Source organism: Apteryx mantelli, chromosome 15 (genome assembly GCF_036417845.1).
Source record: "Apteryx mantelli isolate bAptMan1 chromosome 15, bAptMan1.hap1, whole genome shotgun sequence".
Classification (NCBI taxonomy): Eukaryota; Metazoa; Chordata; class Aves; order Apterygiformes; family Apterygidae; genus Apteryx; species Apteryx mantelli.
This window is the reverse complement of record NC_089992.1, coordinates 9,722,550-9,746,776: the sequence shown is the minus strand read 5'-3', so window position 1 is coordinate 9,746,776 and position 24,227 is coordinate 9,722,550. Positions and strand designations below refer to the sequence as shown.

Below are 24,227 nucleotides of genomic sequence, written 5' to 3'. Positions count from 1 at the left end.
ATCCCCGCGCCGCCCGGCCCCCTGCCCGGCCTTGAACTTGGCCATGCTGGGCTGCGCTCCTTCTGCCTGCCTGGGCGCGCACAATGCGGGCCTTGACCCATTGTTTGCTTTTTAGGGTTTCAGCTGGGAAAGCGGTCGCCTCTCGCATGCTGGCGAGAGCACGCCTGGAGCCGGGCACAATGGGGAACCCCCGCCTGCAGGCAGAAGGGCTCCAAATCATTATAGAGACATATTCATTATATTCTTTCACGGGGCCTGTTTGCATTGGGTTTAACAGCTACTTCCTAGACAGGCTTCAGACCAAATAAAGATCATTTAGCAGCGAGGGATTCGCTCGGGCCTTCGGAGAAACACGCCTGCCTGCTGCTATGTGGGGCATGGCGCAGCCCGGGCACTTGGGTCTTGGCTGCTCCCAGTTTCCAGATGATTTGTCTGCGGGTGTCTGAGTTTATTCTGAAACCAGTGCCCACTACCTCCTCCATCCCAAGACTGCACCAAATCACACGGCTCATTTTTGTAAAACAGAGTGTTTATTTTCAACAGTGCATTGGGTGGGGGTTGATTTTAATGGAAGGGAATTACAGCCAGTGCATTTCTCTTACAGGAATAGAGACAAGTGCAATAAAAGAGCAGCAGGGCTGTCCAGCCCAGAGAGATGTGCAGTCCTGCAGACTTTACCCCCCCCCCCCAACCAGGGTGGCTGCTCTCCATGATCAAAGCCCAACCTGCATGTTCCCTGGTGCTACAAAACAATACTCCTGCTCCCTCTAACCTTCTTGCACACAGTATTTTGCCAGTTGAGACAGTGGCTTGCTTAGATCTCTCTGCCCAAACAGGACAATCCTGCCCAGGGGTATTCAGGGCATCGAAGACAGGCACAACATAAAGGAGTTACGTGGGATTTTTTCCTGTTTCCCTGGCTCCCTCCCCAAGGGTGGACCGATGGGATTTGAAGCCATGCAGAAACTCTCTGTGTTCATGAGCAAAAGCCACCTCTTCTCTGGGGCCATCGGAGAAGCAGGTTGGACCCTCCTGGAGAAGCTTGGAGATGACAGACAGCAAATCCAGGCAGGTGGTAACCAACAGTGACGAGGAACTCAAAGACTTGAAAGGTCCCTTCTCCTCTCACTGGGATCTAGGAAGGAAACAAAAAATGCAGTGGTTATGATCTCCAGCAGGGAAATGGTCATGTTTAGAACCTAGAACCACACCAGTGCTCAGCTGAGTACAGAACAACTCATGTCATGGATGGACCCCCCTTTCCCTTCCACCAGCAGACTTGCTCCTCACCACTCAGCCCTCCAGCGCAGCCCGGAAGCTCCATGCCACGAAGCCCCTTCACGATGGATGGTGCCCCAGTGCCACCGAAACGCTGAGCTTCCCTGGCCCCGTCCGAGCCTCCCCTCACTTTCCCTCCCCAGTAAATCCCACCTCTCCCTGCCCCGCGCACAGCCAGCCAGGGGAGGGGCTGCTGCTTGTCCTTCCTCCGTAGGCTTTGGGGCATGGGATTACTCTGCATGTCAGAGCCACTAAAGGAGCAGCCCTCTGATGTTTTAATCTTCATGTTAACTTTCCCTGCCCTCAACGCCCTTGTCTGTCTGCAGAAAGTGATACTGAGCCACAGAGTCGGATCCAAAGCAGTTACACTCAGTGCAAGTGCCATCTAGTCTACTCAGCTCTCCTTGTCTCTCTTCCTTGTTTTCACCCCACACATCTTACACGTTGTAACAGGTTCTCCCCCCACTTTCCTGTTTTCTTTCCCCCCCCCCCTCCATTTCCTTTGCATTTTCCCCATGGCAAGCACAAGATCCCTGGCATGGCCTTCAAACCCTGTTCTGTTTCTCTGTCATCCTCTCTTTACTTTGCTTATAACCTGCTGTGCTGGAAGGAGTAAGGACTAGTATAACTAATTCCTGAATACACCGGGATCCTGAGTGCAAAAGGAACCATCAGTTGGCTAATTTATTCTTCTTTATCGCACCAAACTGTAATTTTATAAAATACTGCAAATTTTATAAAATGTTTGCAAGCCCATTTTAAGAGATAAATCTGTGTGGCTCTCTAATGAGCCACCCTGGGAGTAGCTGGCATGTGATCAGCTGCAGGTCGCACAGTGATGTTTCTGGGCTGTGACTGGATGAACCACCATAACTCTTTGAACTGTGCAAATACTCTATGCTCTGGGGTCCAGGCTGCAGTATTCATGGGTATTTTCTCTCTGTCTCAAAATGGATCTTCCCATAACCCCTTTATAGCAATATTCATAAAGCACTTGATGGAAATCCATGGAAGAACCCTTTTCACAAACTTTGAAACAAGCCTAAAACTTACAGAGGCAGACGCTAAATCCATGCCATGTGCATTCATTCTGGGGACAGGCCCACAGCCTGACTCTGGGCATTAGGGTGGTGATGGGACATGGGCATTAGGGTGGCGACGGGACAGGCCCACCAAGCTGGTTTAGGGAGTCCCAACATAGATTTGGGCTGCAAGAACCAGGGAAGTCAACAGGAAGCACTGCATTATCTGATGTGGCATTAGCAGCCACCCCAAATGCCCTTGAGGCCTGTGGTCTCACTGGGGGCCTCTGCATGCACCCTCAATGTAGGTGCTGGGTCTTGGTGGTGGGAACGAGGCCCGTCCCCTGCACATGGATTGCTCCCTGCCTGCTGCCTGCGCAGGCTGAGCTTGTTACTGCCTGCAGGGAAACTCATCTCTTGTGCAGACAGAGAGGACACTGACTGGTATGAGACATTAATCCACCTGGAAATGGTCCCATTTGCCTGCCTGAGAAGTTTGCACCTTCCAGTATTTAGTATATAACTGGAGGCAGAAAGGGTTGGACCAGCCCAACCGATTTGGAGCTGCCTCTTGCAGCAAGCTTGACAAAAGCCCAAACCTACTGCAAATGCTTTCTCCATAGCCAAAGTTTAGTACCATGTGCCTTGGTCTAGCTTTTTAAAGAAAACACCAAAGAACCTCCATCGTATACAGTCCCTTGTGGCCTGGGACTGCTGCCATCCAGTGATGGGAAATACACGGCTCCACCAGGACCCTGATCCCAAACCAACACTGCCTTCCCTTCCCTTCTCTCCCCAGGGCCCTGGATACTGAAAGTAGCCTGGAAAGTAGCTTGTTTGTCTGTTTGTTTGTTTGTTTGTTTTTTAATCCCTCCCTTTTAAAAAAATAATTGCGATTGCAGTTCACTCCATGCCCAAGCTGCAGGCCAGAGCCCGAGACTTGTGCCTGTACCTGCCGATGCTGTTATGAAGCCAGCTCACCATGCCACAAAGGTTTAAACCTCTGACAAATGCCCCCTCTGCTCCACAGGCTGCCCCTGCTACGGTGCTGCTGCGACTATTCTGGGCAGCGGTGGGAAGGGCGCAAAACCAAAAATAATCACAGATCGGTGCAGGACTTTCCGCTTAATCAGATTCCTTTCCCTTGCCAATCCCCTATTCATGCCTCGTGGAGGGAGGGACTCTGCTCCTCCCCTCACCTCACCCTGCCTCTGCTCCGCAGACTCACATGGAGAAACTTTCTGGACAATTTAATCTCGCCAGGGTGTTACTTAGAAAAACCTTTTTCACTGTCATTTTTCTTGCCCTCTCTTCCTTCCTCCCCCTTTTTTCCCCCCTTCTAGCCTTGATTGAATTTTGCAAGCCCCTGATATCTTTCTTTCTGTACAGATGCACGCTGCTTATGCAAATACAAGCCTTTCATACTGCCTCCCTGGCTCAAGACCTCCAACTTGAATGTGACCAAAAGCTGTGCTCTCCCCTGCTAACTCCTTAGCACAATTACACCTCCATTCTGCTCCAGGGGCCTGGGGAGGGAAAAATCATTTTAAACTAATAACACGTGCTGTTTGCTTTGGATAATTACAAGGGAGCTTCGGCTTCTAAGAGCTATGAAATATTCTGTTCGGTGAGGTGGGAGGGAGGCTCTGCGTTACGCCTACACAGCATGTTTTATCTCCTGCATGAGATGTACGCGTGTGCATGGCCTCTCGAGGCTACCTCCATCTCTCACTTGTCCTGGGCATGAATGCACCTGGGCAAGCATTTACATTTCCTAAGAAGGAACTTCTCTGCACTTTGGGCTACGTGAGAGGAAAACGCAGCTGACATTTTCTTATCTCAAGTTACAATTTCCTGCAAGCATCAAGATAATAAAACATCAGCGATCCGAACTGCGAGGGAAATGAATGCATCATCTCTCTCCTGGAGACAAGCACATGGCAATGCAGGGAGACCCTAGGACTGGCAAGAGGAGATGCCGGGGAAAAAAGACACCCAAGGGATCCGGCCCGTCTGACTGCTCTCATTTGAATCGCAGCCCTGCCGTCATTGTTGTCTTCCTGCCTTGTCTTCTGGGGAAGTTTATGTGGAGGGCTTTTGCTGGGGCGAGGAGGAGGAGGGGAGTTTTCCCCAAAAGCACCCAGGAATCTGTCAAAAGAGGGACAGAAAAGAGAAGAAGAAGGGAGACAGAGAGTGGGAACGTCAAGGACCCCTGACTAATGAATAGCAAGTTTGCCCTTGAACCTCCCTGGGCTTTGCCATTCCCAGGCTCCGAACAAGGGCTGATGCATGCTTGGGCCCAGCTGCAGGGGGACCAGGCTATGGTTCATCTCAGACACTTTGACAGCCCGGGCCTTTTCCCTGCATAGCTCAGACTTGCCTAACTACTCCCCTGGCAACAGCTCAGTGCAGGAACCTGCACTGAGGCCCTGCCTGCTGCATACAGAAGTGCCGAGGAGGAGGGGAGCTGCTCGGAGAAATTAGCTGAAGATTGGGTTAACCCATCAAATGCTGGGCAGGCGTTGCGAGCCCTCCAGCTGGGTCCACGGGTGGGTGTCTCAGCTGGCATGGTGCTAGCCGGCTGAATGTCCCCTGCAGAGGTGCTGGGCTTTATGTTAGCTGGAGAGAGGTGGTGGTGAGGTAGATGTGCTGAGACCCTATGCGTAAGCCGATTTCTGGTGGGAGAAGAAAGCCCATGACCTCCTGCTTCTCCAGCACCCGGCACCTTGGACCTAGTGGGCAATGAAGCTCCTAAGAGTGCCATGGACATGGTGGGGAGCTGGCAAAGCCCACTCTCCTTTGCCAGGCTGAAAGCAGCCACCAGCAGCCAGACCGCTGAGTGCTGCTTGGCTGGGGCATCCTGCCGCCGGCTGAGGCTGTGCTGTGGAGCGCTGTCCTCACTCGATGAGCACGGCCATGGGGTCCCTGACCGAGCTCTGGCATGGGAGAAGACAGGCAGCAGCAGACAGGGCATGGTCTCCCTCCCGTATGGCATGGACAGGGCATCCCTCTGTCGGCAGAAAGGAGGGGGCCAGGCTGGGTAAGAGATGCACAAACTTGCCCTGGCCAGCCGCTCTTTCTGCATTGCAGATCAAAGACACAGGAAGAGCTGGCCTTAGGGGTCTGCGCTGAATGGCTGGAGAAAACAGGCATTGCACACGGCAGCAAATACCCGACAACTCCAAAGAACGACCCAGAAATGTTCCCACATCCCGGCCCCTTATAAATCAATGGGGAGAGGGGGAGGGCTCCTTCTCGGCCTCTGTTTTTACAGAGCATCTTTCATGTGCAGCCCCTGAGAGAGAGGGCTTTGCTGAGCTTGTTAAGGAAGGCTCCTGCGCCAGGCAGAGAGGGGGATGCACCATATGGAGAGGAGAAAGAGAAAAGGGGACACTGAAAATGGAAAATTATGCAAATCAGGAGGAGAGGCACTCCAGCGAAAGGGGGAGGGAGACAGCAAGGCGTTGGGGGATGGGAAGAGGGGAGGAGGGTGAAGGGAGCCCTGACTTCAGGGGGCACCAGCCTAGTCAGAACCAAGGGAGAAGGACAGAAGCTCTCCGTGTTTGGTGTCCAGGTGAAAGACAGCCCTTCACCAACACCTCATCACCCATACAGGTGTCCGACGTCCCTTCCCAAGAGGCATTTCCCTGTTGCACTGGCCAAGGCCTAGCAGAGGTGCAAGCTCCCATCCGAGCGCAGGTGCTGTGCCACCATGACGGCCAGCACTCCTCATGGCTCCCCTGGATATGCTGGTGGCGGGATGCTCCGGTTGGCACCACACCACCAGTCTGGCATCACCATCGAGCTCCCAGCTCCAGGATCAGCCTCGTTGAAGGCCACCTCTCCCAGTCTGGACTTCCTGGAGCAGGTTGGCATGGGCAGGCTCCGTTGGGATGAAGGCACCAGGCCAGGACGCAGCAGGTGCATGCCGCTTTCCCAGACGTGCTGCTTGCGGGAGGCCCAGGCCTTGGAGACACAGGGAAACAGGGCCTGTGGTGACCTACTTTGCAGAGGTGTCCTCAGGACCTCCGTTACTATGGCGATGAGGTTGCAAGCAAACTTTTTTTTTTTTTTGGTCAAGGCTTTTGCTTTTAATCAATCACAAAAACTGGACTCACGTACCGAGGTGCCAGGGGGCTTGTAATAAATGGCCATAGCAACAATAGCAAGGCCCTGAATTGTGTCTCTGGGTCTCTCAGCATTTCTCCAAAGTGCCTGTGTGGTGACGGTGTACAGCCAGTCTGGCGACTTAAACCAAGTCAGAGCTCCCAGAGCTTTTACCTTCCCAGTCGTAGAGGGTCCTGGCGGCTGCAGGAGGAGCTGGTGCTGATGGAGCTCCCGTGGCAGCAGAGATGGCTGCAGCCCCAACCTGGCACAGGGATGCTGTGCAGGCACAGGCCAGGAAATGAACTTTCCTGTCCCTTGGGAGTGTTAATCCCAGGGCTGTGCTCAAACTCCAGCATGGATGCTGCTTTCTGCCTAACACATAGTTTGGAGAAGTTACTTGTCTCTTCCCAACCCATAGTGATGATGGCGCATTGTGCTGATAGCAGAGAGAAATGCTGCTCCCTCCCCAGACTTGCTTCATTTCAGAAATGGGTAAGTCACCCCTTCGGACTGTGATCTGCACCTCTCTATCCATGCACAAGCCTAACTTCCCAAGGACGTGTGATACATCTGTCACAGACTCTTTCTTTCTTTGTTCCATCCTGCAGACGCTCCAGTGAACAGCTCTCAATAGGGACAGTTCTCCTACTCCCTCATGGTATGGTCATGATTTCTTCATAGCTCCTTTTTTTCTCTCCTGGAAACCTTGTTCATGTCCTGGCTTCTGGGCTCAGCTCATATTTAGGAAACAGTTCACTGTGGCACTGTGACTGCTCTTCTGTCCCACAGCCACCTTTCTCCGTGCCTGCAAGACTCTGTCCTGGCTCCCCTTTGTGGACCAGGGCCACCTTGCAGATCTTTACTATGTGTCAGCTCCCTTCTTCACCTAATCTTTCAGCACCTCACAGATCGCCATCCACTCAGCCCTTTAAAATCCCAAAGGTTGGGTTCATTGCTTTGCATCCCCTGCGTGGTCCCCTCCACCCTGTTCCCCGCTCACTCCGTTTCTTCTCTCAATGGCTTCAGATCAGTCGAGTTAGCGCTTTTCATTCACTCTACTTGGCATCACCTAAAACCCAGCAACAGAAACGGCTCCTGGCTGCCACCTCCCTTGGCTGTTCCCCTCCCTCTCAGCCCTGACGCAGCCTTTGATTACACTACAGTCTCAGATATGCCACTTGCTTTTTTAGCTCCTTTGCCTGTGCGTCATGTCAGGAAATCTTTCCTTGCCACATCCCAAATGGATCGCTCCATTAATCCCTTCTACCTTGCTTCCCTCCATTTACCATAGGCCCAGAATGGTGATAAGAAGCTTTCCATAAGGGGCTGATCACTTCTCATGGCTCAGTGTGTTCGGGCAGAGCGGAGTCATTAACCACGCTCTGCACACTCGCTGCACTAATGTTCGTCTCACACCGCCGACGGGCTGTCCCTCAGAGTCCCCTTTCACAGTCTTGGCAACAAACCTAGTGCACAGATGTGACATCTCTAACCCAAAGAGCTGAAGGCGCTTTGTGAAGGTTGATGAGAACGAAATTTGTTGGGGACCTGCCTAGCAGGGGCAAACTGACTCCTGGAGTGAATGGCCTAGGATGGCTCACCCTGATGGAGCTGCAGAACTGCGATCTCCCAGGGCGCTGGTGCCAGCTGAGCTGGGAGCTCAGGCGTCTCATTCCTACTTCTCTGCTTCGAAACACCAGCGCTCGCTGACTCCTCCACTCTGGACAGTCTTAGCCTGTGCCTAAAAACTGGCAGAAATGTACAGAAAATAAATCAAGCCTTTCCCTTGCAATTCAAACACTTTGTCTTAGAGATCAAATCATTTTAAAAGGCTCTTAAGAAGAATGTCCTCCTCTCACCCTCTACCCCAAAGCTCATGCTTCAGGCAGACAGCACGCACGTTCGCACAGTGCAAGTGCATGGACACAGATGGGCTGCTGCACAGACACACGTGGGACCATGCCTGCACAGATGGGCATGCTTACCCCAGAGTACACGTGTTCATGCCCGCACACGCCAACACCTACATGTTCCTGCCTACGTTCTCTCTGCTGGATCCAAGGCTGCATGGATCTCTAGGAGAGCTTTTATTCTCCCCCGGGACATGTGTTATCTGTGCAACAGGGCTGCAGTCAGGGATTTGGACTGCTCAGTCTTGCAGTCACTAGAAGAAAAACATCCTGTGTCCAGTTTCTCCTAGTTTCTTCATCGAGTGCCATATTGAGGAGCAAGGCTACATATGTTGGCCAGATCCTCAGTAAAGCCCTGGAATAATCTGTAGGCACTGAAGATGATTCATATAAGCAGCATACAAAGAAAAATAGCAAGAAAGAAAGTTCATGGGGGCACCAGGAAAACAGAGCTTCCATCCACAGACCAGCCGTGTGGGGCTGCAGGGGCAGGCAGACAATGTGGGAGATATTTAAGAGCTTGCTCTCAAGATGATGCATTTGCAACTGCTTCCCTTTTGCAACTGGCAGAGACAAACTGAACTGCCTGCCCTGCAGACATGTTTGAATCCTCCTACCTTCAGGCATCAGGTATATGCCCTGCCTCACTTATCAGCTGGGTTGATTTAAGACTGTATAACCACCATGGCAGAATTCTGCAAATATAAGATGTGCCTTCATGGAAGAACAAGAGGGATATCTTATACTCCTCACTAACATGATATAAGCAAGCAACCGTCCCTCCATAAACAAACCCCGGTGAAAGGGCAGCTTATTTTTTTCACTGCAAATTCCCACAGCTAAAACTGTGGGTATGTGCATGCAGGGGAGGAGCACATGGGAATTGTTCAGGGTGTCCTTCGGACCGAACTGGCCTCAGCTTCTGTGCTGGAACCTGAACAATTTCCAAGGAGAAAATAGCAAGAACAGCTAGTTCTGCCCAAGTGGCAGTCCAAAGAGTTGGCATTTAGTCCTGATTCAACCTCGACCCAGATTCCAGCCCCTGGCTTGGATCCATTTTCTTTCTCCTTGACCCATCTCCATCAAAAGAAACTCTGTTACGAGCCTCTGTTACGAGTTTCTATTCTACAAATAGAAGCAAAGAAGCGCCTGTTCCACAGCAGAACATTTCCACTAAACCCTATCTTGATGTCTGTCCTGGTGAAAGAAACCTTTAGGGACTGGGCCCCATGTATGAGATGTTAAGTATTTCAGCCTCCAGCAATACAAGACACCACTACAATATTAAACTATGCAATTGCTAAGTATTCTTGCATTCCTTGCCTGATTGCACAGTTGCCCCGCGAAGGCCCACCTCCAGCAAGCCATCCTGTGAACAGGGATGAATGGATAGGGTTTCCTTTGACATGGAGCCTGGCTGCCTCGAGCACTGGTGCATGACATGTTTATCTCCCAGCAGGGCTGGATCTGCTGCTTCGCCTGCGTGCGCCCGGAGAGCCAGCTTGCAAAGGGAAGTTGAGCCGTGAGAGCTGCTAAGAGCATTTCATTTCCAAACAGGGCCCTGGAGACCACTTGTGCGAGGGTCTCGACAGAGTGACCCAGGGGAGCTGGAGGGCAGAACAATTCCAGGAACAAGAGTATACGACCCCAGGCTAAAAACGCTGCAGCCAGCGCGCAGCCAGGGCTACAGCCCAGGCCCTGGGCTGGGATGCTGTCAGCAGCCTGCAGACGCTGCACCACGCATCCCTCCTGCCAGCGCTCGCTCAAGCAGCAGTGCCAGGACAGCTGCAGCCTGCAGGGATAACTACTGAGCTGCGTCCCCCTGGCAGGGGGAGCCAGGACCTCTCTGCACACCTACCCTGTATCCCACACAGAGGAAAACATGAAAAAACAGAACCCCTCAGCCCCATCTGATTGCTCCAGCCACCTGGCTCTCATGTCCGAATCCTCGCCTGCACTGAGGAGCATAAAGGCCCCTTCTAGCCCATGTGGCCCATGCTCCCTGCCTCTCCCTCTCTGCTGCCATGCTGTGTCCCCACCAGCACACCAGCCCCAAGTTCTCGCTTCAAGGGGTCCACCATAAATGCTCTCCAGAACAAGCTCACTGCCTTAGCAATGTCTGAGAGGAAAGAGCACTTTGGACTGAATGAGCTGCAATGCTCTGGGCTGGCACAGAATCTGGGGGAAAATCAATGCAAAACACTCCCAGAAAACAGAAGGGTAACTCCTCCCCACTCCATCTGCACTTCATTCCTGCCTTTGCTCCACGCCAACCAGAAGGAGGTAATCTGAGCAAAAAAAGATGGTAGCACATATCACGGACAGAGGAGGAGGGATGGGGGAGGAAAGGACAAAATCAGTGGGGTTTAGGTCCCTGCAAGGAAATAGCCCCTCATCTCAAAGACCAGGCCCCTAAAACAAGGGGGAGACATGCTGCTCACAGGCATCAGCTGATGAGGGAGGAAGGGGATGTTGTTACAAACCAATCTGCATGGCTGAGCACAGATGTGGAGAGGAGATGAAGAAGCCCTGCTACTGGTGAGTGTGACCAGAGGTGCAGCCAGCTGGGCCAGCATCCAGAAAACACTGTCCAGAAAAAAGCGCACTTTATGAAGAGAAGGAAACCCACAGGTCCTCCTGCGGCTCAGCCCCACAGGTCTCTGTGCTCACAGCAGGCTGGGACGTACCGGATAGAGGTTGTCCTATTTCTGGGTACCCCTGAGGAGCAAGAGGATGTTCAGCCCCAGGGATTTTGGGGTCAGATTCAAAGGCCAGGTGCCTCTCCTCCCACTCCCCTGGCCAGGTGTTTTCTGGAAACACTCTCCTTGCAACTGGCAGAAAACCTTTCTCAATGGAGAAGCACTGTGGACAAGGGCAGGGAAGCACCCCTGTATTATCTGCCATGATCCTAGCCTTAGCACTAGTGAGCTTTTCCTAAGGCCTCTTAGGAGGAGAAATGGGCTGCTCTGTCTTGGAGACGGGCCAGGAATCCAAACACTACATTCACGCGACTCTAGCTAAAGAGCTGCAGCATGGTAACACACCACTGGCTTGGGCAGGACCCAAGCAAAGGCTCAGCGGGAAGAGTCCAGGTCTCTATGTCAACTCTGTGCCACAAAACCTCCTTCCACAATACTGACCTTGACTTCACCAAGCTCCAGGTCTGTGTCTGGCCTGACTGGGAGGCAGTTACTACAGCCACGTGCTCTCTGCCAAGGATGCCACCAAGGCAGAAGTGACCTAACTACCAAATTCCTCCCCAGGGTGAGTGCAGCGAGGTCAGTGAGACTTTATTCCTCTACACCAGGGCTTGGGCTGGCCTGTCCCCTTGAATCAGAGCATCTCTGTTATTTCACCATTGACTGGGAAATGGTGAATCAGGATTTTTGCGCCTCCCTCTTCCCCCCATATCCCTCCCCCAACTCCTTTTCCGCATCATAAGCAAAGTCCTAATAAAGCTCCCATCCCCACTGCCAGCCCTGCACCATGTTCCCAGCAGAAACGAGATGCAAAGCCACGCTTGGAATCTGATTCCCCGGCTTTAAACGCTGCTCTGCCAGCAAAGTGCGACTTGAAAGCTCCCCTGTCACAGTTACAAAGCTCCAAACAGCCCTTCCTCGGATAATCACGCTTATCTCCAGATTAAGAAAGAGAGACCTGCAGCTGAGGCTGGTCACATGGGCTGGGATGTGGGCAAATCTCTTTTAAACAATCCCCATATAGCTGTGACCTCCACCACAGCCCAAATAGACAGTCCCTCGTTCCCACTTGAAAGCCAGCTTTGGAGACATGACAGAGCATGTGAGAGGGGAACATGCTGGCAAGAGCAGGGGGCAAGAGAGAAATTGGGGGTAGAAGTGAGAAAATGATGCAGAAGAGGAGGTAAAGAAAGACAGAAGATGAAATAAGTAAGGGGAGGATGTGGGAGAGGGAGAGAAATACGTAGGATGCGGTGGAGAGGGAGGAAGAGTGTATGGATGGGGGGGAGGGCGATGAAGGACAGTGAGGTCTGTGCTGCTCTTCATGCTGGGGATTAGTTGTCCCTGCACTACTCCCCATTTAACTCTTCCTGCTCTGTCCCTTGCTGGCAGGCTAGCCCGATTACGTGACTCCAGCTGTGCCAAGCAGCCTTGGCAGGGCGAGCGCATTACCTACTTTGCTGCCACAGATTCATTAAGAGGCTTTGCTTGTAGGGAATAGTTATCCCAAAAGAGAGGAAGAAAACCTTCTGCAGATCAACCTGGCAAGGAGCTCTGACAAAGCAGTTCCCAGGGCCCTGCATGGGGCTTGGGAGCAGAATTAAGGAGACACAGGGATGCTCAAAAAGGAAAGCAGGAAAGCAGGGCAGCGGGGAGGAAGATAAGCTGGAAGGGGCCTCCAGCAAGGCCTCTGCTCAGAAAAAGAGCACAGGCAAGGGAGGGAACTGCCAGCCCTTTGCTGGATGATGTTTGCAAGTTCTTCCTTGTGATCAGAGACCACATTGCATCTGGGTCAGGCATGGACAACACATTCATTCTGCAAGAAAATGAAAGGTCCAAGCAACCACAGAGTAACTTGTCCCAACAGCAAGTCCCCCTCTTGTTTGTAACTCATGTCCATGTGGGGTTAACACAATTACTTTGCAATCAAGGGGTCATTCTTATAATGGGCTTCTCAAAGCATGGGGTGAAGAGAGAAGCTTTGCTTCTACAAAAAGACCGAGAGTTCCTAGTCTTTGCAGGGGAGAATGCTCCTCAGAGGAGTCCAATGGCTCTGAAATGGGCTGCAGAGGTGGAGAACTGGGGCTTACTCTCTCTGAGGAAGCCAACGATTTGCTGGCATTGGCTCATGGTTTCCAAACACAGGGCTTGACCACTCACTGCAGTTTCCTGGGAGGAACACAGAGCTGTGTCCCTGACTGCTCATTATTCACCCCATGCAATTAAGTGCCACTGATAAGTCACACGAAATTGCCTTTGTTCTCCAACTGGATGACCTGCATTTCAGTAGAGTCCCTTTTTCCTGCACATTATTCACATGCTTTCCTGAGTTGCCGACCCTGCCTATTGTTTGAACGGCAGAGAGGATTTTGAGGAGAGCTCTTTGGGCTGGCCATGAGCGCTCTCCTGCAGATGCTCTGTGCAGGTTGATGTGAAACTGCAGCCAGTCCCTAGGAGCTTGCATGCGTTCCTGGACTTCGCTGAACACAAAGGAGAGCTTCTCCTCCTCACAGCCTGGCCTGTGCAGCTGGCAACATGTCAGCTCTCCTCCATGCAGGTGGCCTTGCTTTTCACTGGCTATTCTAACACCACTTCATGCTAGCCACAAGCTCCAGCCTCACCTCCCAGCTCTTACACAGGAAAGAAAACTCCAGAGCAGATGCACAGCTACTGGAGAAAGAGGTGTCAGCCCTTGCTAAGTCCAAACCCCACTGCTGTCAATGGCCACATCATACCTTGTTCACCGTGACCTTCCCTTTCCTCCTCAGCCAGTGCATCGAAAGGAGTCAATCCCATTCCCTGACACTCCAACTGAGACATCTTCCACTCAGTCTCCCCGCAGGACCAGCAGACCTGCAGTGTCTGCGGTGCTGCTCCTGCTCTCCGTACCTTCACCAACCAACACCAGGACCCCACAAGCACAGCGAGAAAAAGCAAAGCGTGCAGGAGCCAGCGTGAAGCTGGGTGCCACCAAACTCCACAGCAAACAAGTCATGCTGCAGCAAAACTTCCCAAAACAACCTCCACTCCAGATCAGCCATGTGGCAGTCGTTGCTCAGCCATGTAAACTGCCTGCTCTTTCATTATACATCAGCTGTTTAGACGCAGACAGGAGTATGGGGAGAACAGACATTTTGGGCCATGCTAGAGAGCTTCTTTTCGGCATGCTCAAGAAATGTATGTCGGGTCTCAAGTCTTGTTGCTTTAAGTGAAAGGATGCAAAATTAATTTAGACATGAAATTAATTAGATGTGATCTGCTGTTTACATCCCTACGTATCCAATGAATTCTTGTCCAAGCCCAGGTAGATGGACAGACAGATGAGAACAGCATTTTAGGAATGACATTCTGCGTTGGTCCATACGCTGGGGATATAGGAAGACTTTTCTCTGCACTGGTAATTAATAACTCTATCCTAAGCAAATGTTGATAAATCTGTTATACCATACATGTTATCTCTGTTTCCCCAACTCCTGTTCTGCATTTCCATTTGCCCCTTTTGACTGCTCCACCCTTTCACATTCACACAGCTCACTTCTTTCCTGTATTTTTTAACTGGCAGTGGATTTGACTCCCTTTCTGGAGAAGCTGTTGCTGAGGCTGTGTGTGAGTGATTGCATGCATATGTGTATATACAAAGATGGCTATAAAACTGTTGGAAATAAACACCTTTTAAGGGAGTTGAGAGAGAGACACAGGGCAATGGAGAAGAAAGAGCCTACAGACCCTCAGCCAGACAATCAGCAAAGATGAAGCGAAAGATCCAGTGAACCAAAAAAAGCTTCAGTTCTCTTTTAAACTCTCCATAATTTGCAACTAAAGCAGCAGATCACACCGCTAGGAAGCCCAGCTCCTCCGATACGACAGAAGTCACAGCAACACTCACCCCTTCTTCTCCCTGCTCCACACAGCTCAATTACCGCAGGCTGCCGGGCTGTGCTGAGCACACCCCCGCCTCCTCCCAGTGCCCCTCATCTCCCCCACCGCTAAAACAGTTTTCGCCAATGGAAGGAGTACAAATATATTCATTGGCACCTTATCAGACATGCATGCAAAACTAATTAACATGGGGAGACATGCAAGCTGCCACCCAGTCACAAACACACACCCACGAGCATGCACACACACACGCACGCATGCACAAGGCAACCCTTGTCTAGGGGGGACATTCAAAAGGCTTTGTCGCTAATTTAGGCATCTGTCTCAGTCTGGTCTGGTCCTCCTGGCTAGGCTAGAGTTGTGTTTTTTTCCCACTCTGTTTGACAATGCTGGGAACATGCCTGGAGACCCCTCATTCAAATCACCCCTTGACAATGGTCTCATTGTGTGAGCATATAGAAAAGGGAAAGGATGGGGGAGAAGATGGGGAGGGGGGGAGAGGAATTAAAATGTGAACCCAAGGAAGTGTTTACTAACACAAGCCCCGCAGCTGCCCCGTCTCTCCTCCACCCCCTTCTTCCGCCCCCGGCCACTCCAATGGCCCAGCTTCTCCCAAGAGCAATGCAGGCAGCGGGCTGGAGGAGCAGGGCTGCTCAGAGGTGTACAGAGAGATTGCAGGCCTGAGGGATGAAGCCTCAGGGTGTTCAAGTCTGGCAGCAGCAGGGCTGATACAGGTTTGGGAAGGGGAGGTGGAGATTGAGGCACTTTGGAGAGGATTAGCAACTTAAAATCGGCCTAGAAAGGACATGCTCATGCAGGTGAAAGGCTGACCTGTGGAGCAAGGCATTTATTGGTACAACCACTCCAGGTCTTTCCAGACAGGGAGAAAAATTGCTTAAACCTGACCTTGTGGATTAGAGCAAGAAACCAGATTTGCTGCCCCATTTGGACTGCTTTCTTCAGTCCTGCTGCCAGATCCTCTAAAGTGGGAGAAAAAGGGAAAGGAGCAGGGATCAGGATGGACACTCGGGGAACAGACCAGACTCCCTTCAGGACCTCACTGTCATCCTATTTCCAGTTATTAAATATCAGGAGAGAAAATTAGGAAAAAAACCCCAAATATGACCACCTCCAGCTACCCCATTCCCCTCTGTGGAAGGCAATAGAGAAGGTGGTGCAGACGGGGGTGTTTGCGCTTGGCTGGAAAGCCGGTCTCGGCAGACACTGTTCAGCTGGAAATGCCCACGAGTCGGCAGAGTGATGGGAACGTGGGGTGGAGCAGGGGGAGATGACGACAAAATTTTCCATATATGCAAATGCATAAGATACCCGGAGGGAGACAAAACAAAGAGACCTTGCCTGTCTTGGAGACAGGCAGTCTTCAAGATCCACACAAAGCCAAATACTTCAATACACCTATGATGTTTGCACATGAAGGCCTGTGCAATGCAAGATGTGATGCTGCTCAGAGGATCCCCCCATCTGAGCAGAGATCAGCCCAAAGACTCTTTGAGGAGCTCAGCAAAAGCTACAAACACAAATGCTACAACCCACTTCCACCTACACAAACAGATGCACCTCAGGAGCAAGCAAACTATTCCTGTCCATCAGTGTAGTCAGAAAAGAGAAAAGCTGTTATGCAAATCCCAAAGAGAACTGCCTCAGTGTGGTAGAGGTAGCCCAGCTCCCATGATACTATTTCTGCAGCTAGATCCACTGCCTGGAACCTTTTTATTCTCCATAAGAGGGAATCAAAGAGATTTCTGGACACCACTATAAACAAGACAGGCAAAACTTCACACAGAAACCCAAGCACATGAGTGCCAGTGAAGCATTTCCTTCCCTTGACCACTGTGACTTGTCACTTGTACAAGTCACTTGTGCAAACATTTCTGCTAAAAAAAGGGAAGCTACTGCCAGATAAGTAAATCTGTGTTTTTTATCCAAACAAATAGTTGTGAACAGTTTTATTGCCACATTCCTCTGCTCCAATACACAGAGATAAGCACTCGACATGCAGTGACACAAACAACTCAGGAACAGAGCTATGCTTTTAATATGGCAATGCAGACACAGTATGAAACAAAACCCTACAGAGATCAGCTTCCAAGGACTCAAGGATGAGGAAAGGAATTTGATAGTAAAGAGCAACAAGGGCAGTCACAATTCTGCTCTCATTTCCATGCTGTACATTTGGGCAGCTTTAACTGAGTGCAATTTAATCCTCACTTAGCATTTAACCTGGTGAAGCTGAGAGCAGACCTTGGTAGAAGACCAAGGCTTTTCCCACTGCAGCTAGCCAGGAGTCCAGCAGGAGTTGTGGGCTGGTGAAAAAGTAGGGGGATTCTTAGATCTGAGCCAGTGAGGCCATTTCAAAGTCCTCTCTGGCTCTGTCTTGGCTGTTCTTTGCTTAAACAGTGATTTGTCACTTTGTACCAGCATCTTAAGCGCAGAGACTCAAAGCTACTTGGCAATCTCGTTCCACTTGCCTCTAATGGAAGCTGAAGACCTCACCAATCCCTCAACACATCTATTCCCTGTGCACCAATCCCTTCCTTTCAGATACCCAAAGGGTCACAGCTCTAAAGCGCAGATCCTAGATTCTCAAAAAGCTTCTTAAAGTCAGTCATGTACTTTTGCAAAACCACTTAACACCCCTCATTATTAACACTTATCTTAACATTCTTAAAACTTTGCCTTATTCTAAGACTGTGTATTTCAAAGGCTCTTTTCCTGACCAACACAATTTAACACTATAGGGTTCACAAACAACAAGTGATAAAACTCCTCACCGACTTGTACCACATAGGTAAGTTCACCTCCACTGCAGGACAGTCAGGCCTGGCAGGCTCTAACTGCTTCTGTGACCTTAAATCTATTCATGCTCTTCCTCTCAGACGTTGAGACATATAAATCTCAACATCTCATTAAATTAGCTCTCCAGATCACTCAGAACAAATTGCCTTAGAACATAACTTTTCAGATGGTCACTATCCGTGAGCATATGATTTTACATGACATTTATTCATGCAAATTGCAGAGACTGTTGTCTGGTTACCCAGTTAGAGCGTAAAAATTACAGCTTAGATGCATAAATGCTGGCATCATCCTAGAAGGCAAGCTGAGACTGGAAACACATCTGTGGGTTTCAAACACAGCATGACAAAACTTAGATTGAGTATTCAGAGTGTCATCTCTTGCAGGCAGGGACCAAGTTTCGCTAGGTGCTGTATAGCACCTCATACACCAGGCACCCAGTGCTAGACCAGATTTCTAAGGGCTACTGCACTGCTAATGCAACCAGTGTGTTTGAACAGGCTTCATTCATCACAGTGCTATATCTCTCTTACATCATGCTGTCAACTGAACCTGAACCAGCAAGGACTGTTGTGGCCAACTCGTCTTCCTCCTCCAGGACAGATCTGCCACATCCCAGCAAGGTTGTTCTTCTATGGCACTGCATAGAGTTCACTGGCATGAAGTATTGGCGTCAATCTGGGGGTTATTCATACACATCATCCCTGCCACAAAACCTGTGTTTCAGGCCTGAAACCATTTAAGTTCTCTTTATCAGATGGTAGTTTATCAGAAACAGCCCCCCGCAAAACTACCCAAGGCAGCAAAGATGGGCATGTGCAAAGCTGCAGGGATATATATAAATGAACTTCTCCCACTGCATGTGCATGAACCTGCCACAGGGAGAGTACACACGACATTTTACGTCATTCACAAAGCCTATTCTGTCCAATAAAGTGTCGAAGTAAAACAAAGCATGAAATCCAGGCATAAATTAGCATCCCTCTAGTCTAGCTTTATTTGTGCTGCTGCTGCTGTGGATTAGCATCTAGCTCACTGACAGATTGATAGGCAGAGAGAAAAATGGAGAAATGAAAAAAGATGGTAGGTGGGTTTTTTTCCCTGTGGTTCCTGGGAAGTCTGATGTCGAAGTACAGTGTTCATTCCTTTAGGACCAGAGTTTTCCCATCTTCCTGGGAGAGCAATAGGCTCTGTAGGAAAGCAAATCCTCCTGAAATGTTTAGGCCTATACCCTACAAAGCTAGCACCCTTCCTCTGACTGCAAGCCTTGTGCAAGCTAGTCACAGCCATGGCAAAAAGGAATATTACTCCAGCAGCATTTCCAGGGAGCCGCAGACCCCTGGGAGCAGTTACAGTGTGGGACTGCGAGCCCTTGGGATCACGCCTCGCTACAGGTGTCTGCAGAGAGCAGGTTACCTAGGATTAGCTCTGGATCATGTTCACCAGTGCTCAGGACAGCTGCCTCCTTCACTGCTCGCAGCATGGCTGGGTTTGGTACCTAATCCCAGATGACATGACCAGGATCATCTTACGCTGGCATCTCCTCTCAGTTCATGACAGAAATGTGTCACCATCAGCCAAAGAGGAAGAGCCATGAAGGCTTGAGGCCAGCTCTAGGGCCAGGGAGGCCTGCAGACAGCGTCTATCAGGCTGTCATGCAGCCTCACACTCCTTGGGGCCGCCGTGGCAAAAGGAGTGTTCATCACTGGAGACTTCTCTTCTCCCCAGGCACGGTGGCCTCGCTACCACCCGCTCTCTCCGAACACAGCCACACAGGGACAACGATAAAGAGGTGCCAGTACTGCTTGCCACCACCACAGTCCCTCCCAGGCTGGCCTGGGGCCCAAGTGTGGTGTGGGGCCAGCACAGACAGCCCTGCTGAAGGACCTGTTGCTGTCCTAGTATGTCCCTCCTCATCACTCAGGCCTGGCGCATAGTGCTGACCTGATACCACTTCCAGGGCACCCATGATGGGTAGAAGATGAGGTGGCTTCCCCACGGACAATGACCTGTGCATGCTCCTGCCTTGGCTCTCCCATCTGAGAGAGGAAGCTCTTCTCTCCCTTAGACAACTGCCAGGGACCAGTTTGCTTAGAGACACCAGATATCCTCATGGGCACCCGCAGTGCTGAATATTGACACAGGCGCCAGGTTTCTCCTCGATATTGAAGGCCCATAATGGCATTTACTACCTGAGAGGTCCTCTATGTCACCAGACTCCACCTCTGTCCCTGACAAAGCACCGCAGGAGCCACTTCATGCAGCAGAGAGAAGCTGGGATGTTCAGGGAAGATGATAAGCTGCAGCACTCATGCCCAAACTAAGGAACAAGGGCAATAAACTTCTCTGCTTTCAAAAGGGACTGCAAAACTGACTGCTGGCTCTGAACAACACCCACGCCATGCCAGGCCTGCCCAAATGGGTCAACACAGGCAGCCCTTGCCCAGAAAAGGCACAAAGGCACTTTGTGGGGCTTGGGAAACAGTCACTGCATTTCCCTCCTTGGTTCAGCTCTTGCCATGCTGGCTCAACCCCAGCAGGGTGGACATGGACTCTGAGGAGGGTTTGAAGAAGAGGAAAGGACTAGCCATGAGGAATAGCTCAAGGGAATGTGAAAAGTCACCTGGAAGATGAGTCGTGGAAGAGTTGTGGCTGCTAGCACTGCAAGCAGAGATGATGTCAGGGCCAGGGAAGAGGGGCAGGAGCTGTCCCCAAGTCCTTGGGACTGAGCCACAGAAGGATGGTGGCACAAAGGTAATGACCCAGCTCAGCCTTGAGCTGCAAAGCTGGCTCTGCTGTGGGCTTCTCTAGAGGGCTTTACAGAGCCCTTCAGGGTTTGGAGGATGTGCAGCTGCTGCTCTGACTCACACTTGATTGCCAATAGCTGCAAAAAGCTGGAATAAAGCACACTATCATCATCCTCAGACCACTGCACGCAGTAGACTAGGTACTTCTTCCAGTGGCTAGGAAGAAGGAAAGCAAGAAGGAAGGAAGACCATGGAGAAATGAACAAAGTAACCTGCGTCTTTATTTCCCTAGGCACCGAATTATGTTGCATGCTGTTGATTATGGACTGGAAACCAGCCACTTCCTACCATATCCTAAAACTCTTGCAGCAATAACGGGCACTCATTTAATCTCTCACATCTGGGGATGGAAGGAGACAGAAGTCTGAGATCCTGTCAGCCAGAGCCTACAGAAATACAGCTCGCTGCAGGTAAGATCTCTTTGCAAGGAAACAACCCCCTAACGGACTCCCCAGCCAGCACTTAAGTATGTGAATCATCTGTTTCCTCCTGAAGCAGTCAGCTTGCTCTGCCATATCACCCATGAACCTGATCACAAGTAAAATGAGTTTGATGGGTCCCAATCTAGCAGCCACTCATTAGCACTCTGTATTTTCACCCTGCTCCTCAGTTCCATACCACTGAGAAGCCCAGCCTGGGGAAGGCACAGGACCAGAACTGCTTTAGATGCCATGGATGAAAAGAGAGGGCCGTTAGCAGAGCTTTGCAGGGGTAATGAAAACCAGGCCTAAAAGAGCCCAAGGAGTGATAGTCCCTCTTTGTACATGTCCTGAACCATGCATGCAGTCTGCCCTTCAGTTAGATGAGCTCCCAGACACTTCCACAATTCAGACAAGTGGGTACTAGGGCCACAGTGGTGCTTATGCAATGTATCACAAAAGGGCAGGCGAAGCCCGTTCCCCCGAGAGACCGATCCAAGTGCCAACCTGGGACGTGTCTGCAGTAACCCAGAGAGTTCCTGCACAGCCCCACAAGGACAGCTCAGAGACAGCATCTCTTCCTCTGGCTCTTAGGCAGAGCCTACCACAGTGCTGAACATAGTACCTCTCAGTTCACCGCACAGTGCTGAACAGGACCTCTCAGTTAATGGAGTGACCAAGGAAAAGGAAAAGCAGACATTTTTCTCCTGAGCCCTGGCAGTGGGGAAGTCAAGCACTGGTTTGCAAGCTGTCCTCAGAGCAGGCCAGAGCAGTAAGTGTCCACAAGTACAGCCAATTGACGTTCGTATGGCCTTGCCCCTGCCACCTCCATGAGCACACACACACACAGGCATTCTCTCCTCTTACAAAAAAGGGTCCCAGGGATCAATGCTACAAACTATTACTTTTCAGAGGTTGAAGCGCTAGCCACAGCCTTTGCTTCCAAGTTTTGCTATGATCAGGGTTGTTCCCCTTGGGGATGTGGTGGTGATGGGGAGAAAGAAAGGAAAAAGGACAAAGTGGGCTTTAGACGAAGCGGTGCTGTTAATAGGCAAATGCAATGGTTCCCTTCTGTAGGGAACTGCTGTGACATTAACCCCATGTGCCTGCTCCCCAGAGAAGCAACAGTACCAGCCTCATGGGGCAGGGGCATGTTCAGAGAGGAATACACAAAGACAAGAGGCTGCCAGATGCCCAGGCAGCATTCTGGGGTCTTCTAATCCCCAGCAGAAAGATCTCCCTCTCAGGCCTGGCCCCTGGCTCCCCTCCTCTGTAAGGATTGTCCATGGCATTTGCACTTCTTTTGGACTGGATCACAGACCTGCTCATGAGTCAGCTCCTTCTTAACTGCACACACAGTCCTTCACCCAGGGCCACCCACTCACAGAGGCCAAATTTCCTAGTTCGTGTTGTGGCCTCCTACATCAACACCCTTTAGGACACTGGCTCGGACCACTCCTGAGAGTCATCAGTACACCCAGTAGGTTAAAGAGGACCCAAGGCAGCCCTGCTTCAACCCAATGTAATCTATGATAATTTGATCAACCCTTCTTCCTGGCCAAAAAATCAGAGACAATGCAGCATTATTGCTTCCTTTAAGCAAAGGTCCTCACATTAATACCCAGCTGATCGTGATAAAGTACCTTTAGCTTCCCTCTGGGTGCCTTTCCCAGGCAGGTCAGCTATTCCTCATTTTTTAGGCTAATGAAAAGTGCAGACCCTGGAAGAGGGCACTGATACATCCTCTGTGGGCAAGACAATCTGGCAGGGCAGAGCTCCTCAAGGCTCTACCTATGGCTGCATAAATCAGGAGGAACAGCCCCAAAAGACTCTCCTAGCCTTGACTGCCACCAGCAGTATCCACAGCTATTCCGGAAGTTCCCACTGAATTTGTCTGAGTGTTTGATCAGACAAGAGCCAGGAAGAGATATGTTGCTCCTGGTTTTTATTTTCTGTCAAGCTTGTCAGTAAGGCACCCTCAGCCTTGGCTGCCCAGCCTATGCAAACCTGGCCTGATACCCTCTCCTTCATGTGGCTTTCCGGACACCTCCCTCCACCTCACACTGCCTCCCTCCTGCTGCCCTCATCAAACCACAAAGCCAGTACTGCCACTCACACGGTGCGCACCATGCCGGAGACAGCAGACGCACGCTCCCGGCCCATGCAGCCTCCCTACCCAAGGCCGTCTGCCAACGCAGTCCCAACGTGGGGCACACAGGCAAAAGAGCTGCCTGAAGAATCCATGCCAAGCAGTGCTGAGCGTGACCTTTCTGCTTTACAATGGTAACCTGAATCCTAAATACTGGATTTCTAGGCATGCATTAAAACCATGAGACAATGGAGACTGCGAGGCTGGGGCTGGCTGCAAGCCAACTCAGCTCCTGCCCCGCTAGCGTCCTACGTTTCCCATTTTATTCTTTTTTGCCCTGGCAAATGAACAAAGTCCAACTAAGCCAGGACGCAGGTGCATGTACAAGCTCACCCGGGACTTGAGGATCCAGGACTGACTGACCCCTCACTAGAAGGTGGATGCCCAAGAAGACATGGAGGAGTGGTTGTCTTCCGCTCTCTCATACAAGCATTGCTTCTCCTTTAATTGGTTTCATTCATGGCAGCCCTTCACCAAATGTAATTATGCCAGGCTCTTTCCATCTGTGTGCATTCAGGAACAGCCATTGCCCTCAGTGTTTATATTTTCAATCTTCATTTCTTCATTAATCTGCTCCATGCAGCTCACATTCACAACAATGTTCAAGACCTCCTGAGGAGACACAGGTACCAAATGAAAAGTAGGATTTGTCCCTGGGTCTCTGCTGGCTGGGACCCACCAAACATTTGTTCACAGGGAAAGCCCATACCTCAGTCACTTTCCATAACCACTTCCACCTCTCAATGACACCTGCACAAGCCAGTCCTTTCACAGACACATGAAAGCTGTCTGGGAGCCTGGATAAGAGGAGCTACCCTGATTTTGTCTGCACCCTGCAGACAAAGAGGTCCCTCTGTCCTGTATTCCCAAGCCCAGTCCATGAAGCTAGCCAGGGGAGACATCTTCTCAAGCTGGCACGGATCCTGTTTTGCACGAAGACAGCATTTAGTCCTATACAAACGAATGTGCTAGTTTTCCCACCCACAAAGGCAGACAGGGTGAACACAGCTCAGCATGGGAATTAACACATCTCAGCTCTGCACTGGTGGCCCATATCCACATGGCTGAGGCTGCACAGGTCCCAGTGCACCCAAACAAATTTCCTTCCTGGAACATATTATCCAAGGTCATTACACCTTC

The 24,227-nt window shown here is 50.9% G+C and overlaps 1 long non-coding RNA gene across 2 annotated transcripts in view; it reads right to left on the bottom strand.

Moving 5' to 3' along the window:
- Positions 1-511: 511 nt before the first annotated feature.
- Positions 512-24,227, bottom strand: part of LOC106497390 (uncharacterized) — a 40,587-nt gene continuing 16,871 nt past the window's right edge. Inside the window, exons 3-4 of one of the 2 annotated variants that reach the window (XR_010885730.1) lie at positions 8,009-8,155; positions 512-1,135 (exon numbers count right to left, since the gene is read on the bottom strand). This is a non-coding gene — a long non-coding RNA (uncharacterized lncRNA). The remainder of the gene's footprint in view (positions 1,136-8,008; positions 8,156-24,227) is intronic. The other variant, XR_010885731.1, reaches the window with a different exon arrangement.